Source organism: Protopterus annectens, chromosome 12.part0, assembly GCF_019279795.1.
Source record: "Protopterus annectens isolate FY-2018-M chromosome 12.part0, PAN1.0, whole genome shotgun sequence".
Lineage (NCBI taxonomy): Eukaryota > Metazoa > Chordata > Ceratodontiformes > Protopteridae > Protopterus > Protopterus annectens.
The window spans coordinates 148985726-149002166 of record NC_056746.1 but is presented as its reverse complement, the minus strand read 5'-3'; the positions used below and the strand labels follow the sequence as shown (position 1 = coordinate 149002166).

At 43.3% G+C, this 16441-nt stretch overlaps 1 protein-coding gene across 2 annotated transcripts in view; it reads right to left on the bottom strand.

Annotated features, from left to right (window-relative positions):
* PDXDC1 (pyridoxal dependent decarboxylase domain containing 1) overlaps nucleotides 1-16441 on the bottom strand; it is a 674140-nt gene that overhangs the window by 325044 nt on the left and 332655 nt on the right. The gene's annotated exons all lie outside the window — the stretch shown is intronic.

Below are 16441 nucleotides of genomic sequence, written 5' to 3'. Positions count from 1 at the left end.
TAGGTATTTACTAGGCATCCAATCTGTAAGAATCATACAAAGCCTAGCCTTGCATTCCTATGGCAATTATTAACCATAATATTATTGTTTTTCGTATATGGATATCCATAAAAGGACCAACCAAGCACATGTTAGGGTATGACAAGCACATGTTGGGGTATGATGTCCTCTATGTACTACAGTTTTGTATGGCTCATGATAAATGGTGGAAAAACTGGAGAAGCCATAATGAACACAGGAAAAGTAGCATACAGCAAAAGTTGTTACGCATTTGTAGGACTATAACACTACAATCAGAGGGTACTCCAGTGATTGTTTTTTACAGTACAGTCAGAAAATACCTCATTTTTCTGTCTTATCACAGCTGACATTAATGAAGAACTGTAAGTAAAAATGCAGCAATTCCAAACCCTGTAAGTACTTTCTCAAGATAAGCAAAAAAACAAATAGTGAGAGACGGTAACTCTGATTAACTAAAAACAAAGTAAAAAAAGCCTGCAAACTATATGTAGAAAGATATGCAGAAGCCAAACCTCATCATAAAAGGGAGAGAGGGAGAGGTACTGCCATTCAGATGGATAAGTCCCATAGGATCTAGATTTACCGTAACTGTAAAGGCTGTGGGACAATTTCCAAGTCACATACTAAAACGGGAGGTAGCAATGCCTTATGGAGGAAAAGCCTGGCATTCAAAACATGTGCAGCCATTTGGACTGACTGTCCAAATAGCAATGCTCGACAAATTTGTGAGCAGTACAGGAAACGTTCTGGACAGAGACCAGCTTGAACTGGGCAGGTGAAGCAGCAACAATCCTGACAGACTTGAGGTTTACAAATGGTTGAAAACGTATTTTCCTCACAGAAAATAGCTGATACTACAATGTTTTGACTATTTCGGGCTTGTTTGCTTAGGAATGGGGGTACCAGTCTATCGTGGGTAAAAGAAGTAGAATGAGCAGATGGAAACCTGACAGCTCCTGATGCAGATGACTAAGACTTTTCCCATGTTACATTTGACAGTGAAGAATACTGATAAACCTGTTTAAATGTGAACTCTGAAATTATCTTCACAAGGAATTTTGGATTTACTCAAAGAAAAAACACCTACTTAAGGACTATAACATTTACATGCTTTAAAATTATTTTCTGGTCAAAGCGATACTGTTTACATGGCTTAAAATTCTTTTCTGGTCAAAGCAATACCGATTCAGAAATTACCTTCAGAGGCAAAACATGAAGCACTATATAAACTCATAGGCTTAAAATGTTTATGTGCTAGTCTCTCCAACACAAACAGTCCAAGCAAGGGTTGGTGACTTAATGGAGGTTCAGTGCATCATAAACTTCTAAAATGGTGGGATAGAAACTAAGCTGGGGCACAAACTTGCTTTTATCAGCTTATGTAAAGCAGAAATGTGAACAAATGCAGCATATGAGCTATGTACTACAGACCTGCTCTCAATAAGGAAAACATACAGTCCAAAAGTATGCTGAGTTGATGAGAAAAGGATGAACAGCCTTCTAGGCAACTGTTTCCAAACAGCATTGTAAACAGTTTAATCAGGGTTTTCTTACACTTCTACAAGAACTTTATAAACTTGTTCGAAGACCAACATCTTGGAGTCAGCAGCAACCAGGATCTCCAGGAGAATAGCCTTCTAGCCCATTTGAAGACAAGGTGGTCACAAGGCCAATCTCTGCAGCAAAGGGAACCAAATCTGGCACTGCATAAATGCACAGACAAACCTCTCTATTCCTAAGAGGGACAAAAGACTGGGCAAAACGCCCCAGGACTAACTTCAGACCATGCTTGCAACATTGCGGTCTGAGTGGTTGCAAACAAGTCAATTTTAGGAGCTGCCTACTCCTTAAAGATATAGGATTAGCTTCTACGCAATTTTTTTCTGTCATCTGTGGGAAAATGGTCTGCAAAATTACTGCACTAAACTAGGAGGCAGTAGGATGACAGGACAAGAATGAAAACAAATGGGTATGCAACTGTGCAATCAACATAAATGATATAATCACCAACAGGTCAACGTAGTCTAGGGCTATAGCAGCCACCAAAGGTCCAGGTAGTCTAGGGCTATAGCCCGAGACTACGTGGACCTGTTGGTGGTGACAGGACAAGACCCTGTCATACTGCCCATTTCCAAAGATGAATGGTGTCCAGGACCAGGTAAGGAGACTGGTCATCGGTAACGTCCCCAGCTGTTGAAACAAAGCATCATAAAGGACTGCACTGCAAACCTCAACATGTGCTCATTGCTGAGGATCAAAACCTGAAAAAGCTTGCAGGTTTCAATTAACTTCTGAAGACTGAAGTGCAATCTCTGCAGGGGCAAGGTCAGAACCACTTATGCAAGAATTGGTCACAGTGAGCATCCCACCCAGGGAGAATGTGACCACTTTGGACGAGGGTAAATCAGACCACTGTACAATGTCTTACAGGTTGATGAACCACTAAACAAAGACACTATGTGCCAGCTTCAGTAAGTGGAAAGTTTCAACTGGAAAATGTTCATGTGTAGTCTGGTAAAAAAAAAAAAAAAAAAAAACGCCAATAACCAGCAACTACAAATATCAGAGATGTGAGCAACTGCTTTTTTGTAAAAATTAGATATACTTGAGTGTGGACTTCATCTAGTCTTAATCAAAGCAAATTTTTCCAAAAATAAGTCTAGGTTCAAGCCCAGGAGCATCATGGTCTAAGAAAGGGATGGAAGATTAATTCAATTTCCCTGCATTTCTAATAGAGACATGGTCTTGCCAATCTCTGCCATTAGCTACAGTCAGGATGAGGCATCCAAAAGTCAATCATGCAGACAAAGGATCATGTAAATGCACAGATGTTAACAGTAGGCTGCAACAGGACCCAAGTACTTTGCGAATATATAAGTAGATATGTTTTCATAGGTAAGGTCCTGAACTGAGAGCTGTGACCATTAACAATGAACCAAAGGAAATGTCTGTGGGCAGGAAGAAATGGGATGTGAAAGCATGCACACTGCATGTCTAAAGTGCAGAACCAGTCCCAGTCAGGTACAAGACAAACCTAGAACTACAAGGAGGACATCATTTTGAAGTTTTAGTACTAAATGAATACATTCAAATTCTTCACGTTTATAAAGGACCTGTAACATCCCATCATCATTTCAATTAGGAATATTTTGGAGAGCAACTGTCTCCTATTTGGCATGAATGTAAATATTTGTTTATGTAAAGTTTGTTGATCAGGATAGTGGACTGACCCAGACGTACCTAATTCCAGTCCAGGGTTCAATATGTTCAGTCACCTTCTTGTCTGGGAGACTTTACGACCAACTCATAAGCAGCTCTAGTATGCACAGAGATGATTTTCGGGGCTTCCTTCCCCCTGTGACCTAAAGGGATTCCAGTGTGTGGATTGATTTTAGGAAATGACCAGTGAGTCCAAAATAAGTCTCAGTGACACAGACAGTAAAGCTGCCCATGGACACTTTCTCAGACAATGAAAGTCAGCTAGAGATGCCCTCAGAAACTAAAAGTAGATGGATTCTTTGTTCTAGAACGGTTCAGGTTGCAGGGCAATCTTATGGCAACTGGGACTAAGCTGCTCTCCCATTCCCTGACATGAGTTAAAATACATGCATTCTCTTGACCTTATACATTTTGGGGCAACTGTAGTATCAGACAGTCATGACAAACTGCTGGAACAGCTGATGTCATATGCCATTTTGCAATATCTTTAAAGGTTGCCATAGGCTGCACGATAACCAAGTTCCAGCAGTCAAAGACAGTACTTTGGATCTTCTACTACATGAACAAATGCAATCCACAGATATATAACTGAGCATGACTCCTCAACAACCACCCCAGTCATGGCAGCCAAGGTATGACTGTCAGTTCTACTACATGTAAGAATGCAATCCACAGATATATAACCGAGCATGGCTCCTCAACAACCACCCCAATCATAGCAGTGTCGGTATGACTGTCAGTTCTACTAAATGTATGAATGCAATCCACAGATATATAACTGAGCATGGTTCCTGAACAACCACCCCAGTCATGGCAGCCAAGGTATGACCGTCAGTTCTACTACATGTAAGAATGCAATCCACAGATATATAACTGAGCATGGTTCCTCAACAACCACCCCAGTCATGGCAGCCAAGGTATGACCGTCAGTTCTACTACATGTAAGAATGCGATCCACAGATATATAACTGAGCATGGTTCCTCAACAACCACCCCAGTCATGGCAGCCAAGGTATGACTGTCAGTTCTACTACATGTAAGAATGCAATCCACAGATATATAACTGAGCATGGTTCCTCAACAACAATCCCAGTCATGGTAGCCAAGGTATGACCGTCAGTTCTACTACATGTAAGAATGCAATCCACAGATATATAACTGAGCATGGTTCCTGAACAACCACCCCAGTCATGGCAGCCTCAGTATGACTGTCAGTTCTACTACATGTAAGAATGCAATCCACAGATATATAACTGAGCATGGTTCCTCAACATCCACCCCAGTCATGGCAGCCAAAGTATGACTGTCAGTTCTACTACATGTAAGAATGCAATCCACAGACATATAACTGAGCATGGTTCCTCAACAACTACCCCAGTCATGGCAGCCAAAGTATGACGATCATTAGCTTCAGCACTTACCTCAGGGATTGCTGGCAAGTTTTTTTTACAGTCCTGATGGCTCTGGAGGAGGAGCACAGTCCAAGCTGGCAATGCAAAAAATTAGGGTAGAAGCCACATAGATTTTCCTGACTCACAGGTTCAGAAACGTAGTTCTTACCTACAGATAAATCATTAAAGTGATGGGGAGTGCATTATCCATAATGAACACAGACTGACACTGCAGATGTTGCCATTTGGTGTTTGTAAAAGAATGAGTACCCTAAGGGCAACAGGTACTTCTGGCCTGCCTTATGAGTCATGGTGGACAGTTATCTGGGGTCTTTAAAGCACCTTTCAAGGCTAATTTGAAGACAGGATGCAGAGATGGCACAACCTATGCCTGGGGTTTTGGGAGGTCCAGACACTTAGTCATCTCACTGGATCACAACGATGCTAAGCCCCACTATTACCCAAACATGTGGAAAAGGTCCTCAAAGAATGAGTACTGAGCTGAGGAGTGCATGCCTTGATCCAAAAGGAAACAAAAAAATCACAGGTGGGGAAACATCCTAAAATTATACTTTAGATGCTTCATAATGGCATAAAGAGCCTAGGCCGGTGGTCTTGATACTGGACATGATGTTGATAGGGTGCTCTACAATGCCTCTTCCCATTTGACAATACAGTGGATCCTGTCAAGGAACTACTACTTTAGTTAAGACAGACTAATGCAATAAAATCTGAACAGGAGCTGTGGAAATCTTGAAGAAATCAACACAGTAGGTTACACCTTTGATGTTACTCGATTTCTCTAATTTGACAGGGGAAAACTCCTGAAGATCTCTGGAGGAATTTTTCAAGGATTTCCAGGAAGCTATATCTAGGAGTCAACATGTGACATCAATACTAACTACTCTCTATGCTAAGAAGTCTGAAAGGTGTATCAGAGGTGAGGAAAGCTAGTGTGGTCTGATGCACCAATGCAGTCAGTGGCTGCTGGGAGACTTCTTCCACGGAAAGAGAGAGACAGAAATTTAGTGCCCCACAGAAAGCAAAGCTGTTACCATCTCAGTACTGAATTTCCCTGACAGCAGCCCTCCAGATACCTGGATACCAGTGGAATGCCATCAGGCAGATAAGCAGGACTCTCAGCAAAGATCAAGTGAAATAGTCCTTGTGCACAAGATTCTCTGACAAACACTCCTCACATCATCTCTTCTTTTTCTTCTTTAAAGTCAAAAATGAAGAGTCACTATGCCAGTGCTGCTTTGTCCTGAAGTCTGAATATTTCAACTTGACTGCACAGCTACTGTTACTGATGTGAACTTGCACAGTTATTGACTGCACAGACCTGACAACATAAAGTGATCACACTGAAAACTTTGCAACATTGGCAGTTTTTGCAGATATAATTAGGTCTACAGAAATGTATACAAGTTTCATGGTTATTAAGCAGAATCCATTTGCTGGCTGCAATGACACTTGTGAAGAAGGCTATTCAGATGCTTTACTAGCTGCAAATGTAATATAGTGCAACAGACAGTGGAGGTTACAATTGTTTTTCTTTTGCACCACTGCCATCAGCAATTTACAAGATGGAAGAGAAAATTATGTACTTAAAATCATGTTAGATCTTTATGATCCACATCCAACAACATTAATGACAGGACTGGCAGCCAGAGGCAACAGTCTCCCAGCATCTTTAAGACAACCCTAGGCTCCAAAACTTCTCCCTTGTTCCCATAATGCATGTCACCTCCCTTAACTCTCCAGGGAAAAAAATACATTTGGGAACAAAAGCAAGTTAACAATACATTCCAAAACTGCCACTATATCCATCATATCCTAGAGACCTCTCTAGAGAGTAAATAATAAAGTAGGATGAAGACGGGTGGGTTTGTTGAGGTAGACAGACTTAGACCGTGAAGATATAATGCAATTGGATGTACATACATCTTGCATCCTTCAAGATCCTTTCTGTCCACTCCAACAACAGAACAGAGTTTCCAGCCTTAATTTCTGGGGTGGCATCAAGATAGAATTACTCCTCAACATGGTACTACACCTGGAGCTAAAAATGACATTCAGCACGATGTATCTTACAATGGTACACAGTGAAGCCCATGTCACAGCAGCACAACTATCATCAATTGTGGTATTCCTGAAAAATACCACAGAAGTTAGCTGCTGATCTAGCCGAATGTGCTTTGGGTTTATGGAGTACTATTGTACTGCACTTCACCTAATAAAAGCTGATGCATCATGTATTGCACATCACCTAATAAAAACTGATTCAATCCGATAACTACAGAGAGAGAGACGAAAAGTACAGTTGTGTACCTACCATAAATGTAGATGTTCAAGTGTATTCACTGTTGCAGTCATTACTCTTGGGTTATCCTGCTGCCAGGCTACCCGCAGTCGGCCAGAATTCCAAAGTCTAGGTCCGGCGTCGGTTGCTGTTGCCTCTTCCCTGACGTCAGTGCGCCAGGGGTATAAAAGATGCAGCCGACGCCATTTTCTTCAGTTTTTCTTGCCCCAGATGTCAGGTGCCCCAAATAGGTAGGCTGAAAAATATATCAATAAGAAATGCATGCACAAAAATAACATTTCCTTCATCTATAAGCAAATACACCAAAAAGGTTGTATAGCATAGAGAAGTGCAGATAAGTCCCAGCAAAGAGAAGGGGGATGGTGATTGGGTAACCTGGACTGCAACAGTGAATACACTCGAACATCTACATTTATGGTAGGTACACAACTGTACTATGTTCATTGTGTTTCACTGTTGCAGTCATTACTCTTGGGTTGAATCCCAAAGCTGAGGATGGGTGGCTGGGCTAAATAGATTAGGAGAGGCTATGAGGCCCTGCAGAACTGCAGTGGCGAAGCCTGCTCTGGACTTAAGAGTAGAGAGGCAAGTGGTAGTGCTTTGTAAAGGTGTGCACTGAACTCCAAGTTGCAGCCTCTAAGATTTCTTTGGTTGGTACTCCTCTGAGGAAGGCTGCTGAAGTGGCTGCTGCCCTGGTGGAATGAGGCTTAATGCCCTTAGGCACTGATTTGCCATGTTGAGAATAGCAGAAATGGATGCAATGGCCTATCCATTTAGAAATAGTCTGTTTTGAGATGGCCTTTCCTTGTGATCCTGCAGCATATGACACTAAAAGTTGCTCAGTCTTTCTGAAAGCTTTAGTTCTGTCCAAGTAGAAGCGTAACTGCCTGTGTATGTCCAAAGAATGAATGGTTTGATTGAGGGCCACACTGGACACCACCTTAGGCATAAATGTAGGGTTTGTCCTCCGAGAAACCCTGTCTGGATGAAAAATGATGAAAGGTTCCACAGCCATGAGTGCTTGTAACTCCGAGACTCACCTTGCAGAGGTTAGGGCTAAGAGCAGAGCTGTTCTCCAGGATAAGAATTTAAAATCCGCTGTTGATGCTGGCTCGAAAGGAGGCAGTGTGAGTTTTTCCAAAACATAACTGAGGTCCCAGGCTAGAACTTGTGCTCTCCTTGGAGGCCTAATGTTTTTGGCCCCTCTGAGGTACTGCCTTATTAAGGGATGAGAAAAGATAGGTGGTCCCGTATTGTAATGTGCAGAAATGGCAGAGGCATGAATCTTAATTGATGAGAAAGAAAGGCCTTTGTTCAGCATCTCAGTTAGGTATTGTAAAATCTGAGGAATATTTGGTACAGACGTGTCAATGCCTTGTTCCTGGTTCCAAGCCTCCTAGCCTCCAAGATAACATCCACAACAGCTTTTGAAAGAGGAGTTTTCTGAATGGCTACATTATCCACCATGCTGCCAGATTTAAGGTCCTGAGTTGGCTGTGCAGAATCTGATTGTTTTGTTGGGTCAGCAAGTGAGAAGTTTGAGGCAATATCCATGCTGGACCTTGAGACAAGCTCTTTAGGATTGGGTAACAGTGCTGGCGTGGCCTTTCTGGTGCAATCAGAATCATTTTTGGCTTCTCTTGTCTGACCTTTAGGAGTACTCTGGGAAGGAGAGGTAGTGGGGGAAAAGCATATACTGTTAGATTTTTCCAGCTGAATGATTGGACGTCCACTTTCCATGCTTGCTTGTGATAAATCCTTGTGCAAAATCTCTGCAATTGACAGTTGTGAGGGGAGGCAAATAGATCTATGTCTGGGCATCCCCATTTCCTTATTATCATCCTAAAGACTTATGGATCCAGTTTCCATAAGTGGGCATCCATGAGGTTTCTGCTTAGTTCGTCTGCCAGAGTATTTATTTTTCCTGGCAGGAATTGTGCTTGCAGGTGAACTTGAAAAGCCAACGCCGTGTCCCATAAGGTCATTGCTTGTCTGCAGAGGGGGTAGGAATGAGTACCTCCCTGCTTGTTTATGTACCACATGACCGTAATGTTGTCTGTCTTTATCAGTAATTTTCCTAGATGAAGCAGGTCCTTGAAAGCTGTCAGGGCATTTTGAACAGCTAGCATCTCTTTTTGATTGATGTGAAGATGCATCTGGTTTGCAGGCCATGTGCCCTGAATACATTTTCCTGCCATATGGGCCCCCCAGGCATAATCTGATGCATCCGTTGTCAGTGTCTATCTGGCTGTGGGTAAACTGAATGGCAGACCCTTGTTGTGGTGACAGGCTTCTGCCCACTATCGAAACTCCTGTTGTAGGCAGGGAATGAATGCAATTACTGTCTCCAGGCTGTGGCAATGTTGAGTCCAAACACTTTTCAGATATCATTGTAGTTTCCTCATATGCAGTTTGGCATATGAAATTAGTAGAATGCAGGATGCCATGAAACCCAAGGCCTGCAGGATTTTCCTTGCAGATAAGTGGGTTTTTGTTGCCAATTTCTTGAAGTAAGTAGTCAGTTGTTTTTGCTTGTCTGGCATGAGATAATCCATCTGGGCAGTTGTATTTATGCTTGCACCCAGGAATATTATCTCTTGAGAGGGCACTAGTTTTGATTTCTTTTCATTTACTGTGCACCCTAGGCCAATTAGTAATCTTTTTACAAACGCCAGATGCTTTAGAAGAGTGTCTTTGTTCTCTGCTTGAATTAGGCAGTCGTCCAAGTAGGGATATATTTGAATTCTTTTTTGTATGCAAAACGCAATTACTTGTGCCAGGCATTTTGTAAAGACCCTGGGCACAGTAGATAAACCAAAGGGCAGTGCAGAGAATTGGTAATGCATTGAGCCAGCTATGAATCTGAGGTATCTTCTGCAAGATTGTCTGATTAGGACATGCAGGTATGCCTCTTTTAGGTCCAAAGTTACGAGCCAAGCCCTCTTGCCCAGCATGGACAGTAGCTGCTGAAGAGTCAACATCTTGAATTTTGGAACTTCCAAAAACGTATTTAGTATAGACAGGTCCAGAATTGGTCTCCAGGTTTTGTCCTTCCTGGGTACTAGGAAAAGTCTGGAGTAAAATCCTTGCCCCTGCTCTTGTTGTGGTACTTGCTGAATGGCCCTTATGTCCATGAGGGCTGTAATTTGTTTTTGTGGCTCTGTCCATTGATTGTGTGGCAGGTCTGGCATGCCCTTTGACCTTGGTAGAGTGTGAAAATGGAACCTGTAGCCTTGGAACACTATGTTCAGAACCCATTTGTCTTGGGTAACCATTTGCCAATTTGATGAAAAAAGTGCTAGTTTTCCTCCTAAGGGGGCTGTCAAAAGAAAACTGCTTGGAAATGGTAGAGGAAAGTCATTAGGACTGTTTCCTGTAAGGCTGTGATTTGTCTTCTCTGCTTTTGGAGGTAGGAGCACCCCATTGTTTAGGCCCGTATGAGCCTTGGGGCTGAGATCTGCCTCAGGGACGCCTGTATCTGCCTCTTTGTGGTCTGTCTGAGACTGGAAAGGACCAATTATTAGAAGGCCAGTTCCTGCTAAACCTGGGTGGCTGTACATGTAAGAAATCCTTGATTGTCTGCATGGATTTTGCTTTATCCTCCACTTTTTTCAACACCTCTTCTGCTTTAGTACCAAAGTATCATGCTGTAATGGTGCATCTAATAATTTTGCTTTAACATGATCAGGCAGATTTTGTTCCTTTAACCAAGCATGCCTTCTAATAACAGAACCTGTAACAGTGGCCCTGCAAGAGGCCTCCAGTGAATCATAACCACATTGCAAAGTACGCTTTCCCACTTGTTCAGTTGCATGCAATAAATCCTGCAAGTCCTTGTTCTCTGAACATTCAGTATTTGCCAACATTTTCTGTTTAAGTAGTGACATTAAATATTGCTAATATTTAAGCATATGAAATTGACAATTTAAAGCCCTTACAGCCAGGGTGGCAGATGTTTAAAGTTTTCTCCCCCCATCTGTCTAGAGCCCTAGAATCCCTATCAGAGGGGACAGGGTTTTTTGCAGTGGAAGCTTTAACCCCCTTGGGACCCTGAGATATAGTTTCTGGGTCAGCAGCGGGGTTTTTATATAGGAATTTGTGAGAATCCGGGACCCGACCCTGTAGTATCTGTCTGGCTTAGCAGGTGCATGGGGTAAAGAGTCAGGGGACAGACCGGACTCTGAAAATACATCATCTACAATGTCTAGAACAGGTGGAATAGCAAGGGGTCTGTGCTGAGGAAGAAGCAGGAAGTCTCTGAGCCTTTTCTTAGACTCAGAATAATCTTGGCTCTCCCAGTGGAAATACTCCCTCATAGTATGCAGTATTTCCCCAAAAGAATAGTCCTCAGGAGGAGAGGCTGAAGGAATGGATTCTTCAGCATCAGAATACTCATAGGGAAGCATGGAGTAATCCTGTTCAGAAGAGGAATCAGAGGAAATAGATACCCGATAAGAAGAATCATTCTCTGTCTCTTGCCTCGGCCTTTTATCAGGAGGGGGATGGGAGCCCCTGATCAAAGTAATTAGGTCTTCGGCCATTTTGAGCATCTGTTTTTTAGGCAAGGAAGTCTGAATTGGAGAATACTGTACTCGTTTCTATGTCTTTAGAGCTGCTTTAGTCTTTGTCTTTGAAGGTGAGGATGGCTTAACATATAGTTCTGTAGGTCTGAAGACACTCTCAGAAGCCGATGCCTGCTCAGCGGCTCCGGACCCATCTGAGGGATTGATTTTTGAGTGTCCAATACCTTAAGTTTCCAGAGGCCCAGTTGGCTCCACGTGGGAGTCGGTAGCGGCCTGTGGCTCTGAGGTAGCGGGTGCCAGGGGCTGCGAAAGCACCTCACTGAGAACCGGCGACTGGCCTAGAAGAGGCTTCGTCGTCGGTTTTGGACCTCGGATGCCTATCCTTGTCCTTGTGTTTTTTGTAAACTCCGGTTGTCGGCTGTTCTGCCGGCATTATATAATTAAATCTTTGGCCAAAGTAATGAAATGCAAAATCGAACCGATGCTTGACAGTGCATTGGTTGAATCTAGCACAAAACCGACAGCTAGCAACGTTGTGATCAGGGCCTAGGCAAGGAATACAGTAAGAGTGAAAATCCTTATGAGGTATTTGCTTCCCACAAGAAATACAATTGTTAACTTTTTCTGACATCGGTCTGGAGCAAGAAAAAAGTTTCCCCAATGGGGTACTTAGCTTTAATGAAGACTTCGGTTCTGAAATTCAGATTTGAAAATCTCAGGAGTTGGCCGACCGGCACTTGCGAACTGCTTTTGCTTTGGGCACCGCGCGGCAAGAAAGACTGAAGAAAATGGCGTCAGCTGCATCTTTTATACCCCTGGCACACTGACGTCAGGCAAGGGGCGACAGCAACCGACGCCAGACCTAGACTTTGGAATTCTGGCCGACTGCGGGTAGCCTGCCAGTAGGATAACCCAAGAGTAATGACTGCAACAGTGAAACACTATGAACATCTTGGTAAACTTTTAACCTACGTTGTTCTGGCCAAGGGAAATAAAAAGTTCTTCATCTCATCTAACACTTTTTGTTCTGTCTACATAAAGTAAATACAGCATGACATTAAGACTCTGTTAAAGTATTCGGGAATGAATATGGAAAATAAAATGATTGGTTGAGGTTCCTTTCTGTAGCCACCTTGGACATGAATTCTGGGTTTCTGCATAAAAAAACTCCATCTTTAAGAAAGATTATGTAAAGTGGGTTGCACAAAAGGGCCTGAAGATTAGAAAATCTTTAGGCTGAGGCTATAGCCACTAGAAAAAAAATCCACAGTAAGAACTTGGCATTCACTTTATCCACAGGTTCAAAAGGGAGAAGGGAGGTTTCTCCAACATAAACTGCAGATCTCAGAGGAAAAAGATTTTGAGTGGTGCTCTTAACAGAAAGGTACACCATAAAAGCCTTACAAATCTTTAGGGATGCTACTGATAAGCAGGTAAGACCCTGGTGAAAGCTGGTGACAGCAGCAAAATGACCCTGGTGAAAGCTGGACACAGCAGCAAGATGACCTTCACTAGTGGGATGCCTGGATCTCCGGTTAAAAATATGAGCCAGAAACTGAAGAGCTGAATGAATGGGGACTAAATACAGACTTGTTGCCCAAACAGAAAGCTCTGCTCATTTTTTATACTATGTTTTTACAGGTTAAGGGCTTCCGAGATATTGTTAGTATTTGGATGACCGTGGAAGAATATCATCAGTCTCTGCTCAGTAAAGGGAGTGAATAGATCATACAGTTAGTTCGGGATGAGGCCAAAGCAGGAGGAACCTTATGTGTCTGGGGAAAACAGGGCTGTGAGAATAACTTTGGCCTTGCTTTGCCTGGTTTTCTCAAAAAATTTCATGTTTAGAAGAAAAAGCTAAGGAGTAAGGAAGCATCTATGATGACTGCATTTTTAGGGGAACAAAAGTACTCCCATAGATAAGACTGTCTTTTAAGTCAACCGTTACTGAAGGTGCTGAAAACATGCCTTGGGCAATTTTATCACTTTATTCGTGGGGCCTGAATTCTGTTTCCCTTAAAACATCAATATCAACTGAAGAATGAGCATGTGGGTTTTGTGTGTGGTATGAGAAAAGTACAGTTTTGTACCTACCATAAATGTAGATGTTCGAGTGTATACCCTGCTGCAGTCATCACACTTGGGGTTATCCTGCCGTCAGGCGGTCCTGCAGTCGGCCTGAATTCCAAAGTCTTGGTCCAGCGTCGGTTGCTGTCGCTTCTTCCCTGACGTCAGTGCGCCAGGGGTATATAAGAGGCATCCGACGCCATTTTCTTCAATTTTTCTTGCCCCAGATGTCAGGTGCCCCCCCAAAAGATGGTCAGTAGGTAGTACCAATAATAAAAACTTAGCACAAACAACACATCCCTCCAGCTATAAGCAAATACACCACAAAGGTTGCATCAGATTTTAAGGTATTGAAAGGTCTTAGTTAGGTCAGAGGGGATGGAGGGAGGGTAACCTGGACTGCAGCAGAGTATACACATGAACATCTGCATTTATGGTAGGTACAAAACTGTACTATGTTCATCGTGTTACCCTGCTGCAGTCATCACACTTGGGTAGAATCCCAAAGCTAAGGATGGGAGGTGGAGTCAAACGGGGTTAGAGGGGGATAGAAGGCCCTGCAAAACTGCAGTGGCGAAGCCAGCTCTAGTCTTAGAGTGAAGTGGTAAGTGATAGTGTTTGGTGAAGGTGTGTACTGAACTCCAAGTTGCAGCTTCCAGTATATCCTTGGTTGGCACCCCCCTGAGGAAGGCTGTAGATATAGCTGCTGCCCTGGTGGAGTGGTGCCTTATGCTAGCAGGAATGGGTTTTCCATGATGGGTGTAGCAAAAACGTATGCAATGCCCGATCCATTTGGAAATGGTCTGTTTTGAGATAGCCTTTCCTTGTGATACTGTAGCATAGGATACAAAATGTTGGTCAGATTTTCTGAAAGCCTTAGTTTTGTCCAAGTAGTAACGTAGTTGCCTGTGTATGTCCAAGGAATGCAGGAGTCTTTCTCTTTTGTTCTGTGGATTTGGAAAGAAGGTGGGTAAGTGGATGGTTTGATTAGCCACCCTGGATACCACCTTTGGCATAAAGGAGGGGTTAGTTCATAGAGAAACTCAGTCTTGATGTAAAATGAGGAAAGGCTCTACTGCCATTAGTGCCTGTAGCTCTGAGACTCTTCTGGCTGAAGTGATTGCTAGCAGCAGGGCAGTCTTCCATGACATAAACTTTAAGTCAGCTGAGAAAGCTGGCTCAAAAGGTGGCAGCGCAAGTTTTTCCAGAACAAAATTTAGGTCACAAGTTGGTGTTGGCGCTCTCCTGGGAGGCCTAATGTTTTTGCCCCTCTGAGATACTGCCTTAGAAGTGGATGTGAAAATAAGGGAGGATCAGTGTTGTAGTGAGCTGAAATAGCTGAGGCATGGATTTTAACAGATGAAAAAGAAAGTCCTTTGTGTAACATCTCAGTTAAATATTGTAGAATCTGAGGCATGTCCGGCTGAAGGGTACTTTGGCCTTTAGCTTGGTTCCAGGCGCAAAATCTTTTCCATTTGTCTGAGTAGGCTTTCCTGGTGCTGGGCCTCCTGGCCTCCAGAATGACATCCATAACAGCTTGTGAAAGAGGGGCTGGCTGGTTGCTTAGGTGATGTGCCATGCAGCCAAATTTAAGGTTTTGAGCTGCCTGTGTAGAATCTGACTGCCTTGCTGTGTGAGTAGTTGAGGAATTTGTGGTAAAATCCATGGTGGGCCCTGGGCCATGTTCCTTAGTAGTGGGTACCAGTGCTGGCGTGGCCAGTCCGGGGCAATGAGTATCATTTAAGGTCTCTCCATCCTGACTTTCAGCAGCACCTTTGTGAGAAGGGGCAATGGAGGAAAGGCATATACTGTCAGCATGTTCCAACTGAGTGAGAGTGCGTCCACTTTCCAAGCTTGATGGTGAAATGTCCTTGTGCAAAATTTTGAAAGCTGATGGTTTTTGGGGTTGGCAAACAGGTCTATGTCTGGGCGCCCCCATTTTTGAGTTATCATTGCAAATACTTGTGGATCCAGTTTCCACTCGTGGGGATCCATGATGTTTCTGCTTAGGTCATCTGCCAAGGTGTTCTATTTTCCTGGCAGGAATTGAGCTTGTAATTGAACTTGGTAAGCCAGTGCTGTGTTCCACAAGGTCATTGCTTGCCTGCATAGAGGGTAGGAGTGTGTACCCCCTTGTTTGTTTATGTACCACATTACTGTGGTGTTGTCCGTCCTTATTATAAGCTGTCCTGGGTGTAAGAGGTCCATGAAGGCTGTCAGAGCATTCTGTACAGCTAGCATTTCTTTTTGATTGATGTGCAGATTCCTTTGATCTGCAGTCCATCTGCCTTGAACGCACCGTCCTGCCATGTGTGCCCCCCAGGCATAGTCCGATGCATCTGTTGTCATAGTTTGCCTGGCTGGGAGTAAGGTGAAAGGCTAAGCCTTGTTGAGGTGACATGCCTGTGACCACCATAGAAACTCCTGTCGAAGGCAGGGAATGAGTGGTATCATTGTTTCCAAGCTGTGGCTGTGTTGAGACAATACACTTTTCAGGTACCATTGTAATTTCCTCACATGCAGTTTTGCAAATGGTATTAGTAGTATACAAGATGCCATGAAGCCCAAGGCCTGCAGAATTCTTCTTGCAGGGAGTTGGGTCTTTGTTGCCATTATTTTGAAGTATTGAGTTAGTTCATAGGTTCATAGGTTGGTACTAGGCTATCAGCCCAAGGGCCTATACAAGCCTAGCCATAACAATTCCCTGGCTATTTCTTCCCACATTATTTACTTTCCTGGACTCCTGTCTAGCAGGGCGACTGACATGATCCCTGGGGTGAATTTCCTTTCTCCCATCCAATCGTCACTGTTCCTCTTGAAGAGGTCCAAAGAGGCACTCTGCTTGACATGTATGGGCAATCTATTCCAGAGTCTGGGGAGTCTCTGGGTCAGGAACC